The sequence below is a fragment of the Dromiciops gliroides genome, chromosome 2 (genome assembly GCF_019393635.1).
Source record: "Dromiciops gliroides isolate mDroGli1 chromosome 2, mDroGli1.pri, whole genome shotgun sequence".
Classification (NCBI taxonomy): domain Eukaryota; kingdom Metazoa; phylum Chordata; class Mammalia; order Microbiotheria; family Microbiotheriidae; genus Dromiciops; species Dromiciops gliroides.
Window position 1 is genome coordinate 26,148,295 of NC_057862.1, and position 27,115 is coordinate 26,175,409.

Below are 27,115 nucleotides of genomic sequence, written 5' to 3' on the forward strand. Positions count from 1 at the left end.
GGGTCAGGCTGAGACAGGATTCTATTAGGTGTGTGCAAAATGGGGGCAGTTAAATGGAGTAGTGAATATAGTTCTGGTCTTAGAGTCAAGACCTGCATTTGCATCCTGTCCCAGACACTTACTAGCTGTGTGACCTTGGGCAAGTCATTTAAGTTCTATCCATCTCAGTTTTCTCATCTATAAAATGAGAATATCTACCAGGGTTGTTGTGAGGCTAAAATGAGCTAAGATATGGAAAGTGCTTTGGCAAATAAAAGTGTTAAATAAATGCGAGCAAGGGTGACTATACCACTCTCCTATTCAATAAGCTCCAGTGCAACCCAATGTAAAATCCTCTGGGATTCTGCTTCCTTTCTACCTTTCCAATTTTCTTACACCTTACCCCATCCCTACTGTTGTACAGTGACATTGTCCTCCTTTTTCCTTGAACCATATGATCCATCTCCTGACTCTGTACATTTTCGTTGGTTCTTTCCCATCCCTAGAATTCCCTTTCCATTTATGCCTCTTGGCTCTTCCTTCAAGTCACAGGTAAAATCCCACCTTCCACAAGAAGCCTTTCCCAATCCTCCTCAATAATAACATCTTCCCTTTGTTGCTTTTCTTCATTTTATCCTAATTTTAGCTTGTTTGTGCATATTGTTTTCATGTTGTCTCCCTCATTAGACTGGGAGCTCCTTGAGAGCAAGGGCTTTCTTTTGTCTTCCTTTGTATACTCACTGCTTGGCAGAGTACCTGCCACATAGAAGGTGCTTAATAAATGTTTGTTAACTGACTGAGCTGTGGTCAGAAAGGGAAGGCACAATGCATGACTTCTTTGCATCTATCATCTTCCTTTGTCTGGAAGTGGGAAAAGTACTGAACTTGGAGATAAAAGATCATAGCTCTAGAGGGAACTCAGAGGTCATCCAATTCAACCTTTTTATTTTATAATTGGTGAAAATAAAGTGTCGGGATGTCAATTGACTTTTCCAAGGTCATCCAACTCTTAAGCACAAAAAGGTGGGATTAGAAGCCATCTTCTCTTTCTCCAGGATTATTGTGTGTTTTTCCTGCCATATCTTAGCTTGGTCACCTGCTACCTGTGTGATTTTGGACCCCACTTCCCTATGTTGTAAACTGAATCAGTTTGGCTAGATGGCCTTTGAGGTCACTTGTCACCTGGATCCTATGATCCTATTTAAGGAACCAAGTTGGGATTCAAACCCAGATCATTTGACTTCATATCTATTCCTCTTTCTATGATGTTTTGGATGGATGATCCCTTATAAACCTTCCAGCTCTAAAATACTGACTGTTGACAGAGAGGCCCCCACTTGACATTCCCAACAGTCTAAGAGAATTCTGGGAGAAGAACTCAACCCCTCTGCCTGATTACAGTAATAAAATTGGAAGGACCTTCAAGGTTACCTTGTCCAACTCTCTCTCATTTTAAAGTTCAGGAAACTGAGGTAACTGAGTGGTCAAGTGACTTCTCCAAGGAAACAGAGATAGTAAAAGAAGAAATGCCAGGATCTGAACCCAGCTTCCTAGACTACAAATTCAGCCCTCTTTCTACTGTTCCACTTTGCCTTCCAGGCAGTAAAAGGAAATTCAGTTGCTTGTTCACTTTTTTTTCCAGTCATGTTCAACTCTTTGTGACCCATGGTATTTTCTTGGCAAAGACACTGAGTGGTCTGCCATTTCCTTCTCCAACTCATTTTATAGATGAAGAAACAGAGGCAAACAGGGTTAAGTGACTTGTCCAGGGTCACATGGCTTGTAAGTGTCAGGGGCCAGATTTGAACTCAGGAAGATGAGTCTTCCTGACTCCAGGCTCAGCACTCTATTCACTGTGCCACTTAGCTTTGTTGCTGTTGTAGCAGCAGCAGCAGCAGCAGTGACAACAAACAACAACAACAAACAACAAACAACAACAACTCCTGTCTTTCTGCTCACAATCCAGTCAGCCAATGGCTCAGAATATTTAATGAGAAAGAGTCAGGGGTGTTATGAAGAGACTCCAAGAAAAGATCATACACAGTATTGCAGTATAATGGGAAATTTCCAAATGAGCTCAGTTTCTGGTACACTTTCTGAGTTTTGGCTCACATATTTAGACTAGAATGGAGCTTAGAGGTCTCTTTGTTATACAGATAAGGAAACTAAAAAGTGAATGACAGAAAACTATACAGGTCATAGTGATGGGGCTGGGATTCAAACCCAGGTCCTCTGATTGAAAAACCAGAGCTTGTTCAACTGTATTTAAAGCTGCCTAATGCATGATGATTTTGAATATGCACAGCAGACATTGATTAAATACCTACTATGGGTATGGTTCTATGCTAGGTGCTGGGGATATGAAGATAAAATCATTTTAGTTGGGGCCAAATAAAAAATTCATCCCCTGAGCTGACTGCTCCAGGTTCCATCACCAGATATGGGAGTGACTACAATGAATGGCTCTGCTTCTGATTATTGCCTGGGAGCCATGTTTGGGTGTTGAACAGTAGTGAAGGGATATGGATTTTAACATGCGAAGTTCAGTGTCCTGAAGAGCCTTGAAAATGTCAAAGGATTTTTTTTTTCTTCCTCTCAGGCAGCCTGAGAAGCAATTGCTGTTTTTCCACCAAGGGCTTGGGGAACCGTGTTGACACAGGAGAGGCATCGTTGCTAAGATACCATAATGAGAATCTGACTGCTTCACATTCCAAATGCCTGGGACTGCATGTGGCCGGAGGCTGGAGGCCTTTTCCCCAGGATGCCAAAGGGCAGCTGTTTGCTTTGGCTGTTACTTAGAGTACAGCTCTTCTCTTGACATTTTCTCTCGTAGCTGAAACCTGCTTGATGCCTTCCCTGGAAGCATCTGTTCTGTCAGAGATGACATATTTTGCATTTGTCTATGGGAAATTACCAGAGCAGCCTTTAGAAGCCCAGGATGCCTTGCGTTTAAAGTGGCTTTTGAGATGCACCAGTCCTTCAGAGCCCAGTGAAGCCATGTATTTGACTGGAGCTGGTTCCCTAAAGTGCCTGTTCAAATCATTTCAATTTATTTGACTCAATCTAACAGTTATTCAGCATCCACTCTGCACCAGGCATTGTGCTATGTTGAGGATACTAGACAAAGATGAAATAGTTTCTGACCTCATAGCCTTACATTAGAATGGGAGAGATGTCACGCACACACGTGAGCTTCTAACACGTGCAGACACACACACACACACACACACATATATATATATATATATATATATATATATAAGAATAAAGGAAAAATAAAAAAATCGATCTCTATCTCTCCATATTGAATTTAAGGTAATTTGTGGAGGGAGAAACCTAGTATCTGTAGCAGAGAGGAAAGGTTTCATGAAGAAGGTGGCACCTGAGCTGAGTGTTGGAAGGGATTCCAAGCAGGAGAAGAAAGGAAGGAATTCAAGGGAGACAGTGGGTGAGAAAGCATGGAGATGAGAGATGGGGAGATTTCTTTGGAGAACAATGAGTAGGTCAGTATGGTTGGAATGAACAATGAAAGAGAGCAGTTTAAGGAGCATAGAAGGCTGGCAGAGGGATAGTGAAGAGCTTTAAATGCCAAACAGAAGCATTTATATTTGATTCTTTTAGCTAGAGATTCCTTTAGAATATGGACCCATTGAGTCAGATAGGTGGTGCAGTGTATAGAGTGCTGGTCCTAGAGTTAGGAAGACCCAAGTTCAAATCTGGCTTTAGAAACTTACTGTGTGACAGTGGATGTTATTTAACTGCTGTTTGCCTCAGTTTCCTTAACTATAAAATGGGGATAATAATAGCATCTGTCTCCCAGGGTTGTTGTTAGGATCAAATGAGACAATACTTATAAAGTGTAGTGCATGGCACATAGCAGAAACCTAATAAATGGCTGTTTCCTTTCTTCTTTCCACCGAAGTCTTTTGATTAGGAGAGAGATAGGTGACATAAGACCTATGCTTGTGCAAAATCACTTTGCTAGTTGTATGGAAAATAGATTGGTGAGAGGTGAGACTGGAGTCAGGGAGACTAAATAAGAGGCTATTGCTGTAGTCCAGGAGAGAGATGATGAGAACTTGGACTAGGAAGATGATTATGAAATGTAGAGAAGAGTGAGCATATGAAAGAGATTTTAGGGGGTAGCTAGGTGGTGATGCAGTGGATAAAGCACTGAGCTTGTGTTCAGGAAGACCCGAGTTCAAATCTGAACTCAGACACTTGACATTTACTAGCTGTGTGACCCTGGGCAAGTCACTTAACCCTCATTACCCCACAAAAAAAGAGCAATTGTAGATAGAGACAGAAATGACATTATTTGGTAACTGATTGAATATATGGGGAGATGTGAATGAGAGGAAGAAATTGAAGATATTGTGAATCTCAGTGACTAGAATGATGTGTGATCTTGACAATAAGAGAAATTTGGAAATGTTTTGGGCATGGTGTGTATACGGAATTTTATTTTGGACATGTTGTGTTTGAGAGGTGTCCAGGACATAGTTTAAAATGGTCAGTGGTACATGGTGATACAGTTATAGAGCTCAGGAGAGAGATAGGGGCTGGATGGGTAGATTTGGGAGTTATCTACATTGAGAATATAATTGAAAGCAGAGGGACCTAATTAGGAACATGGAGTATCCCTGCCTTTTGAGAGAAAGTGCTGACCTATACTGAGTGGCAGAGGAAATTTCTTCAGCAGGGAATTCTCTAAGCCAGAAAGACCAGAGGTCCAGGCCCTGGATTCCTTAAACTAAATCTGCTAGCCTTATTGGGTGAGTTGGGAGCTCTATTTGGATGGACCTATGGAGTATCAGGGGGCCACTGGGAAAATTTCAGGTGTGCATTTGTATGCAGGGACACAGTGGAAATTTTTTGTTCAGATTTGATATTGTACTATGTAGTATACAGATTCCTGGAAAAATTGTATTGTAGCCTGTGTGTTGAAGGGACACCTGGAGATATTTTGTTTGGACTTCAGTTGAGTTATTGTAGATGCTGAAGGGAATTATAAAAGAATTTTCACTCAGGACAGTTTGGTTTTCCACCCAAGGGTAGACAACTCACAATTAACCCCTGGTCCTTAATATCTGTGGGGAGAGGGAAAGAGTGCCACACAGTCTAGGGAGATCAGTTGAGACTAGATTTTCTCTGTGAAAGGGGAAGCCTATTCTTTTCTTTTCCTGTTCTAAGGCTCATTTTGTTAGCTGTTTGTTTTTCATTTTTCCCTCTCTATTTGCTTGGGTTGGGATAGGCCTTTTAAAGGACTGAGCTGGTATTAACCTCTGATAAGCTTTGTAAAATGTCTTTTATTTGTCATATTTTTTCTTTTTCTTTTTTTTTTATTGAATAGAATTTTATTTTCCAAAATATATGTAAAAACAAATTTTAACGTCAATTTTTTAAAAATTTGTGTTCCAACTTCTCTTCCTTCTCCATTCCCACCTTCCCACCCACTAGATCTCAAGCATTTAAAAATAAGTTATACATGAGTAGTCATGGAAAACATTCCCACATTAGCTAGGTTCTAAGAGAAAACAGTAAAAAAAAAAAACCCAAAACTTCAGATTGAGGAATTGTCAAAGAGGAAAAATTAAAAAAAAAAATATGTTTCCAGGGGCAGCTAGGTGGCGCAGTGGACAGAGCACTGGCCCTGGAACCAGGAGTACCCTAGCCCAAATCTGGCTTCAGACACTCAACACCCACTAGCTATATGACCCTGGGCAAGCCACTCAACCCCAATTGCCTTACCAAAAAAACCCCCCAAAACAAAAAGAAAACAAAAAAGGAAAAAAATGTGTTTTCATCTATTTTCAGATACTATCACTTCTTTCTCTGTAGATGGGTTGCCATTTTCATAAGTCCTTCAGGGTTATATTGGATCATTGCCTTGCTGAAAATAACCACATGCTTCCCAGCAGATCATCTTACACTATTGCTGTTATTTTGTATACAGTACATTTCACTCTGCTTCAGTTCATGTAGGCCTTTCCAGGTTTTTCTGATAGTATCCTGTTCATCATAACCTAAATAAAGTACCTTAAACTTGACAAAGAATTTTCTTCATATTAGCCCAGCAAAGTAGGTATCATGCGTTTTGCCATTATATTCAATCATCATAACCATTTCCCTCCATCCTATTCCCTTCCCATGATATTTACTCTATTTTCTATCTTCTTTTAAACTATTCTTCCTCAAAAGTGTTTTACTTCTGACTGTCCCCTCCCCTACTCTGCACTCCCTTTTTTTTTTCACCCTTCCTGCCTTATCCTCTTACCCTCATATTTTCCTGTAGGGCTAAATATATTACTCCTCCCAACTGGGTGTGAATGCTATTCCTGCCATGAGCCAACTCTGATGAGTTTAAGGTCTTTGAGCTAATTCTGTGCTCCAAATTTTCTTCCTCCCTCTCTCCTCAACCTTCCCTGTGAAATCAAGCAATTCAATATGTCATACTTGTACAGTCATGCAGAACATCTTTACCTTCCTCAAAATTATTTTGCTTTTTACTGCTCTCTCTCCCAATCTGCCCTTCCCTCCTTCCCCTCTCCACCCCCCCCCCCTTATCTCCCTCCCCTCCCTCCGGGAAAAAATATATTACTATACCCACTTGAGTATGTATGTTAGTCCTTCTTTGAGTCAATTCTGATGACATTAAGGTTCACTCACTCCCCAATTCCTTCCCCCTCTTCCCCTCCCCTCCATAAGCTTTTTTCTTGTTTCCTTCATGTGAACAACCTCTCCCCAGACCATCTCTCCCCTTCCCCCTCCCCCAGTCTATTTCTCCTACACCTCAACCCTATTTCAAAGATGTCATTATGGGTTAATTAGGTGGCATAGCAGACAATGCACCAGTCCTGGACCTAGGAGGCCCCAAGCCCAAATCTGGCCCCAGACATAAGACACCCCACAAAGAACAAAGCATAAATGCTTTACAGATATCATCCTTTATGTTCAGTTCAGACCTGTGTCCTCTGTTAATTCCTTACTGAGATAGTTCTTATGAGTTTGAAGTATTATCTTCCCATGTAGGAATATAAACAGTTTGATCTTTTAATATCCCTCATGAAGTCTTTTTCCTGTTTATCTTTTTATGCTTCTCCAGGGTCTTGTATTTGAAAGTCAAATTTTCTATACAGTTCAGGTCTTTTCATAACAAATGCCTGAAAGTCTTCTTTCTCATTGAAATTCCATGTTTTCCTCTGAAAGATGATGATTAGTTTTGCTGGGTGTGTGATTTTTGACTGTAGTCCTAGTTCCTTTGCCCTCTGGAATATCATATTCCATGCTCTCTGGTCCTTTAATGTAGAAGCTGCTAGATCTTGCTTTATCCTTATTGGAGCTCCACAGTTTTTAAATTCCTTTTTTCTAGCTGCTTGCAATATTTTCTCCTTGACCTATAGCCTATTTGGCTATAATATTCCTGGATATTTTCCTTTTGGGATCTCTTTCAGCAGGCGATTGGTGGATTCTTTCAATGTCTATTTTAGCTTCTGCTTCTAGAATATCAGGGCAATCTTCCCTCACAATCTCTTGGAGGATGGTGTCTAAGCTCTTGTTTTGGTCATGGTTTTCAGGTAGTCCAATGATTTTCAAATTATCTCTCCTAGATTTATTTTCTAGGTCAGCTGTTTTTCCAAGGAGATATTTCCCATTGCCCTCTATTTTTTCATTCAATTGGATTTGCTTTACTGTGTCTTGGTCACTATCTTCCATTTGTTCAATCCTAATTCTTAGGCAATTATTTTCCACGGACAGTTTTTTAATCTCCTTTTCCATTTGGCTTTTCAAACTGTTGACTTTTTTCTCATGACTCTCCTGCATTGCTCTCATTTCTCTTTCCATTCCTTCCTCTCTTTCTCTACATCTTCGTTCTATCTCTCCTACTTTCTCTTCACAGTACCTTTTGAGAGCTTCCATGGCCTGAGACCAGTTCATATTTTTCTTGGAAGCTTTGGATGTTGGAGATTTGACCCTGTTATTATCTTCTTCTTCTGAGGATGTATTGTGGTCTACCTTTCCCCCAAAGAAGTTTTTGATGGTCTTCTGCTTTCTCTACCTACTCATCCTGGCTTACTATTTCTTGGCTTTTTACTCCTTCTTAAAGTGTAGTGCTGCTTTCAGGACACACTGTTCATGCTACAGCATGGCCCAGGGGGTGGTTGGGCTTCTTCTCAGCCTGCCTGGCTTGTGAGTAATCACAGCCGCTTTCTCTTTGACCCGGAAACAGAAGTCTGATTGAACTCTGATTCTCTATGGTCGGAAGCTTGGCATGCTGTTCCCCCTCCCCCACTCAGCCACCACCATTCGATTCAGCCCACTGGTTCAGACCCAGGGCGCTTTGCCCCAACTCCAGTAGATACTGCCTCCACTTCACCCAGCCTACTGCTGAAGCCCCTCACCAGTCCGTGATTGGAGCCTCAGAAGCTGCTGGTGCTGAAAACTCTGACATGTGCTGGAAGCAGTGTCCCTGGCTGGGTCCGGACTGCGCACTGAACTGTTCAGCCTGATCAGTAGGTGATCAGAATTGCCATCTTTTGTGGAGAAATAGTCTCACTCTGTTCTTATGTGCATTAGGCTGTTCTGGGTTTTGATTTTTTACCACATTATTTGGGCATGAATGGACGGGTTTATCTGGAGCTTGTGGGAGTCACAGCCTCTCCTCCACCATCTTAGCTCCGCCTCCTATTTGTCGCATTTTTGTGACTGTATTTTGGAGTGATTGTGATTTTCAGGCTCACCAGTTATAGTAGGTCTAACAACTATGAATTTTTGGAAGATTGTTTGAGAACTCTGCTGTGTGAAATATTTGAGACTCTTTAGTGCAAGATACTTGGGAAGAAGTGTGAAAAGAAAATGTTTGAGCTTCTCTGGGACCACAAGTCTTGGGTTACGGACAAATAGGCTGAATATAACCAGCCAATTTGCTGAAGTCATCAAAAACTTAATGGGGAAAAAGTGTAGTGGATATCAAATTGGCCTATAGAGGCTGTTCTAATGAATATGCGCCTAGAGTGGTCCTGTAAACTTTGAGCAACTCCTGTGACAGAGTGACCTGGAACTTGAGCCCTCTGATTACTCCTGTCCATGTGGTGGTTCAGCTTTGAGATGATACAGAAAACCCTATGTGGTCTTTTAGTCATTCCTGTGACATTGGTAGGAGGTAGGGAGCTGTATTAGTTAAATGAGAGGTGTCTTGTGGCTCATTCTTTCTTCAACTATTCAGCTTGCATAATGTAACTTCTGTGAGAGGTAGCAGATAGATTGTCCCTTCCCCATCTTGGCATTATGATAATTATGGTCATGTTGAAGCTAGTATAAAAGGACTCTGCTATTTGAGGTGGACCCTTGGCCCCTGGCTACTTTTCTTGCTTTGTGTTTCCTTTCCTAAGTGGTTAACAGAGCATCACTCTTGGGGTATATGTGTTCAGTCTTGGAGAAGACCTGGAGAGGTGTGAGAGGTCCAGAAGCCCACTGTTTCCAGTTCAAAACCAGGGGAGTTTCTTTATTGGAAATGACACCAGCAAGAGTATGAATGGGAATTTTTTATACAGTGCCTAGTTCAAGGTGCCATAAACTGCTTTATGTTCTTATGAAATTTAAGAGATCATAACTGTGATTACAAATTAAGTTACTGAATCCTGTTTTAAGTCATTCTATGTAAGTTCTGTGTATCTTATTTCTTTTTGCATTTCTTTTCTTTGTAGGAAAAAATATATCCTGCCCCATACTTTATTCATATTGTACATTAGCTTTCTTTCTCTCTCCCCCCATCTTAATAGGGTTTTTTTTCAATTACACATAAGTATAGTTTTCAACAATCACTTTTGTAAGATTTTGAGTTCCAAATTTTTTCCTTCCCTCCTTTCCCTCCCCCCTTCCTAGGACAGCAGCAATCTGATATAGGTTATAGAGTACAATCATGTTAAAAATATTTCCACATTAGTCATGTTGTGAAAGAAGAATCAGAACAAAAGGGAAAAGCCATGAGAAAGAAAAAAAAATGAAAATACTATGCTTCTATCTGCATTCAGACTCCATAGGTCTCTTCCTGGATGTGGAGAGGATTTTCCATCATGAGTCCGTTGGAATTGTCTTGGATTGTTGCACTGTTGAGAAGAGCCAAGTCTATCACAGTTGATCACCTCACAATGTTCCTGTTACTGTATACAATGTTTTCCTGGTTCTGCTCACTTCACTCAGCATCAGTCCACTTAAGTCTTTCCAGGTTTTTCTGAAATCTGTCTGCTCATCATTTCTTATAGCATAATAGTATTACATTACATTAATATACTACAACTTATTCAGCCATTCCCGTTGATGGGCATCCCCTCAAATTCCAATTCTTTGTCACCACAAAGAGAGCTGCTATAAATATTTTTGTACATTTGGGTCCTTTCTCCCCTTTTATGATCTCTTTTTGAATACAGACTTAGTGGTATTGCTGGATTAAAGGGTATGCATAGTTCAGAGCCCTTTGGGCATAGTTCCAAACTGATCTTCATAATAGTTAGATCAGTTCACAATGCATTAGTGTTCCAAATATTCCCCACATCTTCTCCAACATTTATCATTTTCCTTTTCTGTCATATTAGCCAATATGATAGATGTGAGGTGGTACCTCGTACCTCAGAGTTGCTTTTATTTGCATTTGTCTAATCAACAATGATTTAGAGCATTTTTTTCATATTACTATGGATAGCTTTAATTTCTTCATCTGAAAGCTGCCTGTTCATATCCTTTGACCATTTCTTAATTAAGGAATGACTTGTATTCTTATAAATTTGATTCAGTTCTCTATATATTTGAGAAATGAGGCCTTTATCAGAAGTACTGGCTGTAAATATTGTTTCCTAGCTTTCTGCTTTCCTTCTAATCTTAGTTGCATTGGTTTTGTTTGTGTAAAAACTTCTTAATTTAATGTAATCAAAATGATCCATTTTGCATTTCATAATGCTCTCTATCTCTTCTTTAGTCATAAATTCTTCACTTCTCTGACAGGTAAACTATTTTTTGCTCTCCTAATTTGCTTGTGGTATCACCCTTTATGTTGAAATCATGTATCCATTTGGACCTTATTTTGGTATACAGTATGAGATATTGATCTATGCCTAGTTTTTGCCATACTATCATCTTCCTGTTTTCCTAGCAGTTTTTGTCAAATTTCTTATCCCAGAAGCTGGAGTTTTTGGGTTTTTCAAAAAGTAGATTACCATAGTAATTTACTACCATGTCTTGTATACCTAACCTATTCCAACAATCTACAACTCTATTTCTTGGCCAGTACCAAATAGTTTTGATGATTACTACTTTATAATATAATTTTAGGTCTGGTACAGCTAAGGTACCTTCCTGTGCATTTAAAAAAAATTAACTCCCTTGATATTGCTGACCTTTTGTTCCTCCAGATGAATTTTGCTATTAATTTTTGTAGCTCTATAAAATGAGTTTTTGGTAGTTTGATTGGTATGGCACTGAATAAATAAATGAACTTAGGTAGAATTGTCATTTTTGTTAGATTAGGTTGGCTTACCCATGAACAATTGATATTTTTCTACTTGTTTATCTCTAACTTTGTGTGAAAAGTGTTTTGTAATTATGTTCATCTAATTCTTGGTTTTGTCTTGGCAGGTAGACTCCCAAATATTTTGTATTGTCTATGGTTTTTTTTGGGGGGGAGGACAATGAGGGTTAAGTGACATCCCCTGGGTCATGCAGCTAGTAAGTGTCAAGAATCTGGGGTCAGATGTGAACTCAGGACCTCCTGAATCCAGGGCTGGTGCTTTGTGCCACCTACCTGTCCTTGTCTATAGTAATTTTAAATGGAATTTATCTTTTTATCTATTGCTACTGTACTTTGTTGGAAATATGCTGATGATTTATGTGGGTTTATTTTACATCCAGCAACTTTGCTAAAGTTGTTAATTGCTTCAAGTAGTTTTTTAGTTGATTCTCTAGGGTTCTCTAAGTATACCATCATATCATTGGCAAAGAATAATAGTTTTGTTTCTTCATTGCATATTCTAATTTCTTCAATTTCTTTTTTTCTCTTGCTGATAAAGCTAACATTTCTAGTACAATATTGAATAATAGTGGTGACGATGGGTATCGTTTCACATTGATCTTATTGGGAAAGCTTCTAACTTATCCCCATTTCATATAATACTTGATGATAGTTTCAGATAGATACTACTTATCATTTTAAGGGAAACTCCATTTATTCCTATACTCTCCAGTGTTTTTAATAGGAATGGGTGCAGTATTTTGTCAAAATCTTTCTCTGCATCTATTGAGATATTCATATAATTTCTGTTAGTTTTATTATTGATGTTGTCAATCATGCTGATAGTTTTTCTAATATTGTATCAGCCCTGCATTCCTGGCATAAATTCTACCTGGTCATAGTGTATTACCCTGGTGATAAATTGCTGTAATCTCTTTGCTAATATTTTATTTAAAATTACATCAATATTCATTAGAGAAATTGGTCTGTAATTTTCTTTCTCTGTTTTGTTTCTGCCTGGCTTGTGTATCATCACCTTATTTGTCTCATAAAAGGAATTTAGTAGGACTCCTCCTTCTCCTATTTTTCTAAATAGTTTATATAGTATTGGAATTAATTGTTCTTTAAATGTTGGGCATTAGCTTTCTCTCTCTCTTCCTTATATTTTGGTAGACCTTAAACATGACCTCAAATCTAAGTTTTAAATGATTTGTCCTCGGACATTGGGATTAGAGATTAAAAATCTAAAGAATGAAAGAAAAAGGAAGCTAGATCCACTCTAATTGGAGATCAGACTCCCCTGGGCCTGAACCCAGTATGGACCATAGGCCCACAGCAGAAGAGTCCATTGCGAATAGAGTAGTTGCAGTGTTTCAGCCCCTTGGACCTCATAGTGTTTCTTTATTGTTATAGTTACATGCAAAGTTGTTAACTTTGGTGTGGAGAAGGGACTCCTTTTCATCAGAGACTGGAATAAAGGAGGGAATGATAGGGAAGATGGGTAAATCAGAGAGGAAATGTTCAGGGAGTTGTGGATATGAAGAAGAGATTTCAGGCAAAGAGGGGAGAAAAGAAGGGAATTTTTCATGGATATAGTCTTGTAAAGTATGAGGCAAGGTCCTAAAATGAGAGGATAAGGATGGGGGGTGTTGTTGGATGTTTGAGGTTAGAAAAGATGTTTTGGAGTAGATATTGTAGAATAGAGAAGTGTTTTGGGGAGGAGTGAGATGATTGCTTTGTTGCAGGAAGGACCCATTTGAAATTCTATAATAGAATTCATAGCTGATCCAGTGAGTACAATTGAAGGGTTTTCTCCAGCTCTCTTCAGTAGCAATTGAGTAGAAGTATAGGAGGCAGATGGTAAATTGGAATTTGTCAAAATGCATATAGTGATACAACAAGAAAGCAAGAGATTCAAGGGGAGAGTGGAGTGTTTGGGAATAAGAAGAGAAAAGAGAGAAGCCAGATCAGGGGTGAAGGATTAAAAATATTGAATTGTAAAGAATCTGTTTGTACAGAGGAGGATGAAACATAGGTTTAGAAGGAATGAGGCATTAGGGGAGAGAGAGTGGGACGAGATTATGATTAGTTTAGTGGTTCTTAATATGGAGTCTGTGAACTTTTTTGAAAAATATTTTTATGGGGGCAGATAGGTGGCACAGTGGATAAAGCACTGGCCATGGATTCAGGAGGACGTCGGTTCAAATCCAACCTCAGACACTTGACACTTACTATCTATGTGACCCTAAGCAAGTCACTTAATCCTTATTGCGCTATGAAAAACATATTTTAGTATTCCAACTTAATTGGTTTCCTTGATAATCTTTAAAAACAGAATTCTGAGATTAAACCAGACTGCCAAAGGGGTACATGATGAAAAAAAGTAGAATTCCCAGAATTGATAAAAGGAATGGAAGATCAGAAAAGCGTAGCAGTTTTGGATGATGGTAGGATCAAGGGTGGGGGTATCTTTGTGGAGAGCTAAGGGAGAACGTAATAATATTGTATCAAATCTTTTTGAGCTAAGGGAGAAAGTAAAGAATACCATATTAAGTCTTTTTTGCCATGTTTAAATTTGCACTTTAGGAAATCAATTTGGCAGCTCTATAGAGGGCTTATTGGAGGCTGGACACAGGTAGACTAATTAAGAGGTCATTGTAATTGACTAGCATTTTGGTGTTTTGGTCTTGGAGGACCATGCTAATGGGTACTTTCTGTCCTTAGACATAATCACTGCCTCAAAAATTCCTTCAAGGAATGGGAGAAATGCACAGCAAATGGAAGTATCTCTCTCGGTTTTGTGACAAGAGTACACCTCAGTAAAAATTTCAGAAAGGATATAACTTTTGCAAAAGTTTGATCGCAGCACTAGGTATTTAAGTGTTTTCTTCTATGATTGAGTGATGTAGCTGAAAGAAAGAATTTGGAGTCAGAGGGCCTTGACTTCATTCTGGAATGCCATCCTCACTCTAGCCTCTTGAGTAACTTAGGCTCTGAGCAAGCTTAATATTGTCCAGATAATTCCTAGGGCATGACCAAGTTTTCTCAGCCAATCCTAAAAGTCTTCTTGTGCAATGTGATTCCCTACAATGTTCATCAGAGACATGAACTAATCAAGGCCTTTTCACACATATTTGGATGACCTGCTGATCTGATTCAATTGAGACTGGCTAAGGTACCTTGGTTAAGGTACCAAGATAATGGCATTTTGTACTTTATTTTAGGTGGGGTGGTGTGATTTAAGCACTTGAGCCCTTTACATATTCAATGTATCAGACCAAATCCTTTCCTGAAGGGGATCACCATTTCCCAGGAGAACAAGTCCTATACACAGGTAACAACCAGAGAACTATCCTGTGTGCTAAGCAGAGGTATGGGTAGAGTGAGTCTCGTATGCTGTTGGCCCATCTGGTCTACTCTCTCTCCATGCCTATGGTGATATAAGTGATGCGCAGGATATCAAGGTCTGACAGTGTTGAATAGGATGAGAAATAGTTTCTTCTGTTTTGAGACTTCTTGATAAGCTTTGAAGAAATGGTCTCTTGGCTTGGCTTTCTTGGCTTGGGCTTCTAGGCTTTTGTTGCCTGGGTCCAGGGCCCCTACTCTGGGATCTTGTCAGGCTTATTTTGAAACTTGGTATACTTTCAGGGAAGCACAACGCTGGAAGCAAATCCTCTTCAAAGTTTACAATCCCTGAGTAAATTTCAAATTTGGGTACTTCATATATCTTTGGAATTTACTTAAGCACATCTTTCCACTTCCATTAGAAACCTTCACACTAGCTAGCATGATACAGGGGAACTGTATAGTCAAGAGACAGACTGGTTTCATTAGGTAAGCCAATGGGGAATATTGCCAGCTCCCTTCTCCTATAAGGGGGATTCTCTTTATGGGGACATTGGTTTTGGAGAGAGGGCTCATCTCAGTCTCTTTATCTCTGGGATCTAATTCTCATTATCATCACCATCATAACCATCATAGATAACATTTATATAGCCCTTTAAGGTTTGCAAAATGTTATGAATATTGTCTAATTTTATCCTCATAATACCATTGGGAGTTAGGTGACATTATTATCTCCATATTACAGATGAAGAAACTCAGGCAGATGGGTTAAGTGACTACCTCAGGGTTAAACAATTAGAAAGCATCTGAGGTAGGGTCTTCCTGCCTCCAGGTTCATCACTTTATCCATGTACCACCTATTTTCTCTAATAAAAGGGGTTTTACAGGTAACAAAGGAAAACATCCTTACAATGAGAGTTATCCCAGAGTAGAAAGGGTTGCTTTGGGGATAGGGGTGGTGAATTTCCTAATTCTGGAGATCTCCAAATAAAGACTGAATGTTCACTTGTCAGTTATTGACATACTGACTGTGACCAGTGGGCCGTCAGAAAAACAAGATGGCCACTGTGGTTGCATCCAACTTTAGAATCTGTTATTTCCATGACTTAGGGGATGCAGAAAGTGACCTCACAGCTATCCTGACAACTCTAGGGACTTAATACAATTGGAATCCAACAAATATTTATTGAGTACCTGCTGCGTGTCTGGTATTGTAGCTTGCTATATGGAGGCAGTGTGGTGTAATGAAAAGAATGCTGGGCTGGAAATCAAGTAATGAGTTCTAGCCATGGCTTTGCCACTAGCTGTTTGACCCTGAACAAGTCACTTGAACTTCCTGATCCTTGGTTTCCTCTGTGAAATGAGGGGGTTGTAAGACTTCTTCAAATGAGATAATATTTGTAAAACACGTAGCATAGTGCTTGGAACACAGTAGGTACATCCCTTCCTCTCCTTTCAGATCTGTTTCTATAGGTACTTACCTTAGGTTCAATTCAGTTGATATTTGTAGACTTTGTTTAGTTCAGGAATGAAACTCTAACCACAAAGTTTTTCAGATGAGGAAACTGAGGCACAAAGGGGTAAAGGGACATGGCCAGTCTCACATTGTATCTGTGTCTGTCTGTCTGCCTGTCTGTCTCCATCCATCCATTCATCCATCCATCCATCCATCCATTCATCCCTGTTTATGCCAAGGGACCTTCTTGGAAGGAGGGAGACCATCAATTTCGCACACAGAATCTCAGAGTTGGAGGGACCTCAGAAGCCAGCTAGCTCAGCCTGAGCCTGAACAAGAAAGCCTTTGACCCCATCCCTGGAAAGCATGTCTCTGTTTGAAGGCCTAAAGTGAAGGGGAACCCACTAATTTCTGCATTAGCCTTTTGGATAGCTCTCACTGTCAGGAAGTTTTCCCTTTTATTACAGATAAATCTTCCTCTATGTGACCTCTACCCATTGCAACTGCTGTGTCAGGGAAGAACAAGTCTAATCCCTCTTTTATATTAGAAACAGTCAAATATTTGCATGTAGATCTCATACCATCAAAGTCTTGGTGTGAATGTCCTGGAAACTGCACTTGACTGGAATCTAGAAGAATTCAATTCTATTCCCAACTGGACCTCAATTTCCTCTTCTGGAAGTAAAAGGGTTGAACTAAATGGTTTCTAAGGCACCTTCAGGCTCCAAGAGTCTATGAAAAATAAGCCAAATACATCTCAGCAGGAAGGAGCATAGCCATCCAACTGCATTCATCACTTAAAAACTCATCATTTGGTTTTCCATTGGTGGACATTCACTGGGTCAGTGGCTGGTGTCTCCTGAAATCTGTCAGACTTTCACTTAGGAAGGCCAACTTCTGGAATTGTCATATTCCATGGCTACATGAGTGACAGATGTGGAGAGAAAAACCAGATCTGCATTTAATTATGCAAATATATGGATAAGCTTAATAAGGCACTGGAATAAAACTGTCATAACTGCCAAGTTTGGGAAATATGATGTGTGTTTTTCATCACTGGCCATCATATTTGGGGAAAAAGACTGAAAAAAAGGCCTCAAAAGGGCCCATCATTTTTTGAAAAAACAACAGCCACACATCAGGGATCCCCATGCTTCTTGCTTCTGCCAGGCGCCATTCATGGTGACAACTGATGCGAAAGCTCCAGCAGCTGACACCAGCCTCCCTGGGAAAGGAGAAAGCTGATGTTTCAAGGTTGCTGTTTTTCTAATGAGAGCTGAGAGAGATGATGCGTCCTATAATCACCTGCCAACTCAGACTCACGGTCAGCCAGCTTCCTTCTCTGCTGTTGCTCAGCTCTGCTCTTTGTCTTTTCTTTCCACTTGGGACAAAGTGGGACAGAGTGTCTCAGCCACTTTTAGAAGGGTCTGGGGAATATTCCCTTCCATGTTGTCAGGCAGAGGATGGGCATTTTGCAGCCCCCACCTCCTATCCCCCCACTGGCACTGGTGCCTTTTTTTTGCTGATATTACTTTCCATTCTCTCTCTCTCTCTCTCTCTCTCTCTCTCTCTCTCTCTCTCTCTCTCTCTCTCTCTCTCTCTCTCTCTCTCTATATATATATATATATATATATATATATATATATATATATATATAAACTTGTATGGACTTGGCAATTTACACAGTCTTCTCTCCCAATAGAATGTGATGCTCTTGAGGACAGGAGGGACTTTTTGGGGTGAGGGGTGGTTTTTTTTTATCCTTAGTGCCCAGGATAGTACCTGGTACATAATAAGTGCTTGATAAATGATTATGGAATTGACTTGACTTTGGGCCATTGTAAAAGTTTCCTTTTCTCAGACTGTGCTAGTGTTTGCAAAGTGCTTTTTTCTTCCAACAATCTTATGTGGTAGAACATTAAATTTGGTGTTAGAAGACATGGTTTGAATGCTACATGCACTATTTATTTATTAAGCAGCTAGTATGTGCCAGGAACTTTGCTAGGCTCTGTGGATACAGAGACAGAAATTAACAACCCCTGTTCAATGTTATCTTTAGAACTATTGAAACCCTGTCTTTCATTTATTTATTCACTAAGAATCAGTCTGTGTCTGAACCACTGTGCTAGCTACTGAGAAATAAACATTTGAGTGTAGTTACCCTCAAGGAGTTTGTATTCTGTTAGAAGAAACTATACATACACATACTCACACACATAAAGCCAAGTAAACACAAAACACTTCCAAAGCAGATATAATGTAATTATTGGGTTAGGGCAAGACACCAGCAATTGGAGGGGATCTGTTTTCATGATCTCATTTCCATTTTGATATAGTATTAATTTTTCAGCTCTAGACCCAAGGCTTATTCACATTACTCTTTAGGTCAGTTTAATCAATAGCCCCTTGCCGTTCAGCAGGAGCTGGAACTAGAACAAATGACTTAAGGTCATCTAGGCAGTCAGATATAGATTACCATGTATCCATGTGTGGCTGTAGGTCAAGAATTATTGCTTTATAGTTCCATGAACTCATTGGGTTGGTCCTTCCCAGTCAGAAAGCACAGACAGCACAACTCAATCCCAGGATAGTATCTGAAAGTTGGAAAGCATCTCAGTGGTCTTCTATTTCAACCTGTACCAAGTCAAGAATTCACTCTACAGAATTCCCAGCCTTTGCTTGAAGGCTTCCAATAAGGGTAAACCCATGACCTGCTAAGGAAGCCATTCTCCTTTTGGACAGGTTTAATTGTTAGGAATTCTAACATCAAATATAAAATTGACTTCTTTGTAACTTCCACCAATGGATCCTAACTCTGCTGCCTAGCACCAAGCAAAACAAAGCCAATTCTTCTTCTACTTGACAACCCTTGAAATACTAGAAGACAGCCATTGTTATTTCTCTCCTGTTTTCTCTTCTGCAGGCTATATGACCTTAACTCCTTCAATCAATACTCACCTTGGAGGGTTTTTTGAGAACCTCATTCTCTCTTCCGTCAGAGTGTCCTTGAGAATACAAATAGACCAGAGTATTGACGTCTTTGGAAAACAGCCTCACAATGAAGACTATGGTGTGTCATGGACTGAGCCAAGTTCTTATCCTGGATCTGTCAGCAACTAGATGAGTGGCCTTGAGTACGTCTATCTATATTCATTTATTTAGTTGTCAAATGAAGAGAATAATGTCACTCTTTATGTATACACAGTGATGTTGTGGGGGGGGGGGTCAAAAGGAAGCAATATATGCAAAAGCATGGTGAATGCTGTTATAGAGAAGGGTAATGATGATGATAATTATGGTGAAACTGATGGTGACAGTGGTCATAATGTAGATGATGAAGATTTAACAATGAGGGTGGTGATAATGATGTAATCAGGGTAGTAAGGTTGATAGTGATTGTTGATGACTGTGATAATAATGGTGTTGATTATATGGATAATGGTGGTGGTTCAGAGATAATCTTCCCTCCTTCCCTTATTCCTCACCAAATGCCTCTGAGGGACTGATTGCCATCCCAGTTTCACTGGAGCGATGCTTTAGTGCCCTTCCTCTGCTTCTATAGTGGTCATAGAAACATCATCTTTAAAACAAAACAATAATAATAGCTCACATTTATATAGCACTTCTTTAAGGGTTGCAAACTACTTTAGACACATCTCTATCTCTGAGGTAGGTTCTGCTGCCATGGTCCTCTTTGAGGATGAAGGACAAACAATAACAGCATATGCCGCTGTTGTTCTCATTTTATAGATGAGAAAACTGAGAAATGTAGAGGTTAAATTACTTGGTTAGGACCATATGGCTTGTAAGTGTCTGAAGCATCATTTAAATGCAGGTCTTCCAAGATCCAAGTACAGGACAATGTCCATCACAATATAGTGTCTAAGAGGAGAGGATCAAATCCTAATGGTAACTTGAAGATATGTTGATCTTGACACAGGCTCAAAGGGCACTTTTTGCATCTTCCACTCTGTGGTTTTTGTTAGAAAGTCTGAGCACCAACCCCCAATTCCTCCACCACCCAGGTTCTGCTAGAAAGTACTCTGTAATTTATATTTAGAGAGGTGTTTAGAGCACTCAGAGAATAAATGACTTGTCCAAGGTAAGGCAGGTAATAAATAGTGGAAATAGGAGTTGAACCCAGGTCCACCGACTCCAAATTATGCATTCTTTCTATTGCATTATATTGCCTTCCCGCCCCGAACAATATTATTATACTACATGCTCATCTAATTGTTGTGTTTCTGAATCAACAATAGCCAGTGTCAGAGTCAACCTATCGCAACAATAAATGAGTGAAAAATATTTATTAAACACCTACTATGTGCCATGCATGAGGCTAATTATTGGAAGTACAAATAAAAAAACCAGACAGTGTCTGCTTTCAAGGATGCTACATGCTAACAGGTGGAGACAGTATTACAGGGAGCAGTGGCTAGGGAGATTTTAGTTTGGAAAGTCACAAGGATGGCACAGAGAATGATAGGGCTCCCAGTTGATATATGCTTTCCAGAAGTCATGTTAGCATTGATTTTGTTACTGGCCCCAGAACCAGAGGTGGATAGAAGGGAGAGGGGAAGGGTGTAAAATTCCATGTGACAGGGCAGATGGCAAGGACATGGTCTGCTTGGATGGTCAGTTGGGACAGGAAGCATGGCATAGAGTCTGGGATTGGCTAGATATTGTGGGCCATGAGCTCTGAATTGGCTAACTCATCAATCAGGACTGCATAGTGTTGGTTCCAAAACGGAGTGATTAAATCATCTAGGACATGATACCAGGAGATCTGGTCATCCAGAGGGAGCAGCAGGCAACTTGGAATGAACTTGAGCTTGAAGAGTGGAATGGGATGGAAGATAGAGAATTTCAATCCTATTTTCCATGTTTTAAAATTCTGTTGTGTTCCTTCTTGTCCCAGGGGGAAAGCACCCTTGCTTGCTCTCTTGTTCCTTACCCACAAAGCTGTAGAAGTTTGTAAATTGGGATTGCAGATGTAATTGACAGGGTAAATGAAACTGTCAAGAGTTTCCCCTCCTGTAGCTTCAGGGTTGACTGGAGCTCAGTTCCCTTAGCAGGCAGGAGAAATGAAAGAAGCCCAGTCCAGAGAAATAATGGACATGGCCCATGAACCCGAGATGGAAGTCAGCCTTCATTCTACTTAGTGAAGACACCTTTGAAGGAGAAGCTGTCTGGGTGTCAGAAAGTCTCACACTCAAGAGTTTAAAGGAAAACACATTATCTCTGAGAGTTTTTCCCAGTCTTGAACAACAGTGGTACTCAATGACTTTAGAGATCCGGACACAAAAGGGCGAGATTAGCTTTCAGGGATTTCATAGCAGGGGCTGTAAATGGAAAGCTCTTATTGTTTTCTTTATTTTTATCACCAAATTCCATTACACAATGGTAACAACTCTTGGGGCAGAACATTTGGAGGGTTTATTGTCCTCCTTGAGTCGTTAGCTGGCTGATCTCTGGCCCCCAGCCTTGGTACTCTACAAATGTTAGTGCTTGTCATTCCCCAGGGTGAGTGGTAATTGTCAAAGGGAGCTCTCCAACTGTCCCCTGTCAGTAATGGTTTTTAAAGGGCTGGCAACCTGTTTCTTTAAAATAACAAAACAAAACAAGTTCTCTAGCACTTTCAGTCCCTGGTTGCCTCTTCCTCTCTCCCTCAACATGATGTCACGCTGTCACTCATAGCAAGCTGCCTTAAGAAATGGTTTTATTTTCTGCACTAATTACAAGGGAACCCCACATTCAGGGTGAGGATCATAGGTTCAGAGCTGGAAGGGAGGGGCCTCTGAGGTTACCTAGACAATTACCTCATTTTACAAATGAGGAAACTGAGGTCCAGGGAGGGAAAAATGATTTGCCCAAGGTCACATAGCTAGTATGTGATAGATCCAGGAACTGAACCCAGTCCTCTGCTTCTAAATCGATCAATCAACAAACATTGACTTAATGTCTACTATGTGGCAGGTACTTTCTAGGTGATAAACAAAATGTAAGAACTGCTGGTCATGTACAGTCTATTGGAGAGACATTATGTGTATACCAATCAACAAGCATTTATTAAGAGCTAATGTATATATGAGCTCATAAAATAAATGCAAGGTAAATGTTGCTCTGGAGAAAAGCATTATTATTATTATTATTTACAATAATAGTAATGAATAGCCAGGATTTGTATAGCGGTATAAGATCTGGCAAGTGCTTTACAAATTCTATCGCATTTGATCATCTCATCATGTTACAGATGAGGAAATTGAGGCACAGAGATGTTAAGTGACTTTTCTGGAGTCACTCAGCTCTGATATATACTGATAGTATGTGCCTCTGTTGCAAACTGGTTGTGTGACCCTGAGCAAATTGATGAACATTTCAGTGCTCTGGGCAATCCATAAGATTGTAAGTTGCAGAGAAGCGTCCAATTTGCACTGGTGAAGGGACTTTTTTTTTCCTGGAGGTGAAATCACAGGTCTAAACTCTATCACTATCCCTATAGTTGAAGAAATTGGGAAATGGAAGTAAATTGAGTTCCCCATGGTCACATAATTATTATTATTATTACTATTTTTTGGTGAGGCAATTGGGGCTAAGTGACTTGCCCAGGGTCACACAGCTAGTAAATGTTAAGTGTCTGAGGCCAGATTTGAACTCAGGTCCTCCTGACTCCAGGGCTGGTGCTTTATCTACTGTGCCACCTAGCTGCCCCCTACTTTTAAAAAGTTTTATGGATGCATTTAAAAATATTATAGACATTTCCATATTACCCCCACTTCATGAGCTCCTTTCAACAAAGAAAAATGATAAAAGTTCATGTTGCACTGACCTCATGAGAAAGTGCTCGTAGGATCCGCAGCCTCTTCATTTTGTGGTTTTTAATGAAGAGATATCTCCATTCTCTCCTCATCCCCAACCCCACTGAAAAAAATGGAAAAAGAAAAACAAAATCCTTGAAACATACGTATAATCCAGCAAGAAAAAATGTTTCTCCTTAGCTGTATAAAAAAAATCCATGTTGACTGCACATAGACAGCCTATATTAAATTGCTTACCATCCTAGGGAGGGGAGAGCAGAGGGAAATTTGGAACTCAAAGTTTTTAAGAAATGAATGTTAAAATTTTTCTTTACATGTAATTGGGAAAAATAAAATACTATTTAAAATATCCATGTCTTGTTCTGCATCCTAGTTCTATCACCTCTCTGTCAAGAGATGGGTTAGGGGGGCAGCTAGATGGCGCAGTGGATAGAGCACCGGCCCTGGATTCAGGAGTACCTGAGTTCAAATTCGGCCTCAGACACTTAACACTTACTAGCTGTGTGACCCTGGGCAAGTCACTTAACTCCAATTGCCCCGCAAAAAAAAAAAAAAAAAAAAGATGGGTTTGGTATATTTCATCCTTAGACCTCTGGGATCATGGATGGTCAATGTATCAATCAGAATTATTATAGATTTCAAGGTTATATACATTGTTCTTTCATTCTTCATCAGTTTATTAAAGTCTTCAAAAATGTTAATTTGCTTCTTAGCCTGATGACTCACTTAACCTCAGTTTCCTCATTTGTAAGACTAAATTATTTCTCCAGCTCCTTTTTGTGCTGGGAATCAGTGATGTGTTTGTATATGATCAGCAGCACACTGCAGTGGATAGAGGGAGATCCTTAGAGTCAGAAAAACCTGAATTTAAGTCCTGGCTCCGACTATGGGGAGGCCACTTAACCCCTGAGTGTCCTGGGCCGCTCCCTTCAAGCTAGAAGTTCTAGTTGAGTTATCAATGTGCATCAGTGGAGGAAATTTCTATACCCAGAATTCTCTCCCACACTGAAGAAATGGAAAGTTTAATACCTCTCAGCCACAGAAAAGTATGTATGATCATATATGTGTCTATGTCTATACACATGTGTATGTATATATACATGTATATGTTATATGTATATATGGAAATTAAGGCCTCATCTAGTCCCAACTACACATATTTTGATGTCCTTTTATTGATAATCTTATTTCTTTTCCTTAGCGATGAAATGACACAATTCAATTTAGTTAAGTCCCATAAGCCTTCATTAAGTGTCTGCTGTTTTCTAAGGATTTTTTTTTTGCTACAACACAGAGAAAAGGGCAAAACAGAATTTGCCCTCAAGGGGTTTATATTCTATGTGCACACCTGTCTCCGGGCAGATTTTTTTTAGATCATATATACATATATTTGCATATAGCACTACTGACTCATACTTTACTTGCAGTCCACTAAAACCCCAAGTTCTTTTCACATGCATCTGCCTAGCTATGACCCTCTAGGGATCCACATCCCCCTAAAACTCATGTCATCTATGCCTTATCAAAGTGATTGATAAAAATTATGGAGTGGAATTGGGCCAAGGATAGCTCTCTTGAAGAACAACAGCCCTCCACGTTGACATTGGCTAATTGATTATTCTTTATATCCAAGCATTTAGAACAATTTTGAATCCAGAACCAGCTATACTATTGCTCAATTCATGTCTATTCACCTTATCTTCCATTGGAGCATGAGAGATTTTATCAAATTTCTTACTGAATTCCAGGCAAACTATTTCTCCAGCATTTTCCTGATCTAACAGTTTATTTGAATGTGCAAAAGGCAACTAGGTCTAGAGGCAAGAAGACCTGAGTTCAAAATTGGCCTCTGACCCTGTGTGACCCTGGGCAAGTGACTTAACCTCCATCTGCCCCAGTTTCCTAAAGTGGAAAACAGGGGAAAAAAGGGGATAATAATACTTCCCAAGGCTGATGAAATGATCAAGTAAGATATCTGTAAAGCACTTAGCACAGTGCTTGGTACATAGAAGGCACTTATAAATGTTTGTTTTCTTTCATCCTAGTCAGTGTAGAGGGAGCTACTGGTGTAGAAATCCCATCTAATGCAATGGCAACCTATCTGACAACACATATACAGTGAAGAACATTTTACATTTCTAATTTAACTTTCAATTTCTGAATTAATTTCAGGAGATAGGAGCATAAAAACTGGGGGAATCTGAAAAGGCTTCTTATGGGAGATGACAGTTTTCCTATCCAAATATCTCATAAAATAGGATAATGGGATAAAATGGAAGCTGGGGGCTTTCTGAATGACCTCCCCAAGTCATTTTCTTGAAGGTGTCAATTTATCATTTTGAAGTCACCATAAGGTCCTATCTCTCTGGTTTTCTTCTCCTTATTTTTTTCCAACTTTATCAGCATCCCTCATTTTTTATGTGCTGGGAGCCTGCGGATCATAGACTTGTCCAGCTTTCATCATGTTAATAAAGACTCAACAAAGCAGCCAACAGCCAGTTGTAAGGTTATTTTATCCAAGGTCTTGGCAGTCACTGCTGGGAGAATGTGGCATTTCTGTGAATAGAGAATGTGTTGGGGACACATTTTGATGAATTCAGATAAGCATGTCCAAGGTTTTTTTTTTTTTTTAATTTTTTTGCAGGGCAATGGGGGTTAAGTGACTTGCCCAGGGTCACACAGCTAGTAAGTGTCAAGTGTCTGAGGCCGGATTTGAACTCAGGTACTCCTGACTCTAGGGCCAGTGCTTTATCCACTGCGCCACCTAGCTGCCCCCAAGGGTTTTTTTTTTTAAGCTCCAGACCCTACCTGAGCATCCAGGTGTGGTCAGCTGGGATAAGAGATGTCAGGTATATCCCTGTTAACAGATGCCTGGCGGTATAGAAACCTGCTGCCTTAGTTCTGGAAATGCATGGATACATAGTCTAGGAAAGGAAAGGTTTCTTGTTCCATGAATCCCTGCAGGTCTGGGTGTTGCGTGGGGAACAACAAGGGCAGATGCTTGGTAGGAAAAGAAAGAAAAAGTCAGTCTAGTTAAACATGTCTCCTCACTATTTGTTTTTCTTTCATGCATCAGAAAATCTATTAAAGCACCACGCCAGAAACTTTTCATAATTTTGTATCACCTGGAAAAAGAGTTTTTGCTTTTAAATTTCCCACCACTTATGGTGACCTCTTCCTCACAGAGATCAATCCTTTATGACAAAGATTTTAAAAGACCAAATTAAAAAAAACCAGCGTGGTAAAATGAACCCCTTAAGTCTGACATTACATGCAATGTTTCACATACATAGTCCCTTACCTCTGCAAAGTAGACCTTTTGCATCTCTTCTTTGGGGCCAAGCTTGGCCATAATCATTTTAAAGCATTTAGTTTAGTTTAGTTTTTTTTCTATTTGCATTTTTGTAGTTGTTTTGTATGTTCTTTGCATCTGTAGATTAAGGAAAATGAAAAGAATGATTTTCATGTAATTTACCCCCAGGAAGTCATCCCAAAGGGTGTTGGGAACTCTCTAGCATCGTGTTTATATCTGAAACGTGAAGACTGCCTTGTGTCTCTTGGGAAGGAATGTTGATTAAGAGCTAGCATTACTGTATCATGGAACAATTTTTCCCTCTGTGCTCTGGCATCTTTCCGATCAGCCAAGATGAACTTTAAATTGCCGATTAAAGCTTAGTTCTCTCTGAAAGTCAATAAAGTAATGCCTGAAGAAGGCATCACCTTATAACAGCTCTTCCCATGCCTCTCTGTAGTCATCATTTCTCACAGACTCATTCTCTCATCTATAAAATGAGGGAGTTGAATATGATGCCTTCTAAGGCCCCTCCCAGCTCTAAGACTATAAAGACCATGAAGAGGTTTTCACAAAGGGGACAGGTTGCCCAATTAAAGCAGCAGGTTTTTTTCTAGGTCACTGGACACAAGGGAAGTCTTTTGGATTAACTTGAGAAACTGAGGAGCATGAGGAGTAGGGCAAAGGTAGAGGGGCCCAGGTCGCATCTGGATCCCAGCCAT

General features: G+C 39.8%; 1 protein-coding gene across 1 annotated transcript in view; it reads left to right on the plus strand.

Moving 5' to 3' along the window:
* LOC122739788 (solute carrier family 22 member 15-like) overlaps positions 1-27,115 on the plus strand; it is a 278,490-nt gene that overhangs the window by 238,023 nt on the left and 13,352 nt on the right. The window contains exon 8 of the transcript XR_006354678.1: positions 19,207-19,417. The gene's annotated coding sequence lies outside the window, so the exon portion shown is untranslated. The remainder of the gene's footprint in view (positions 1-19,206; positions 19,418-27,115) is intronic.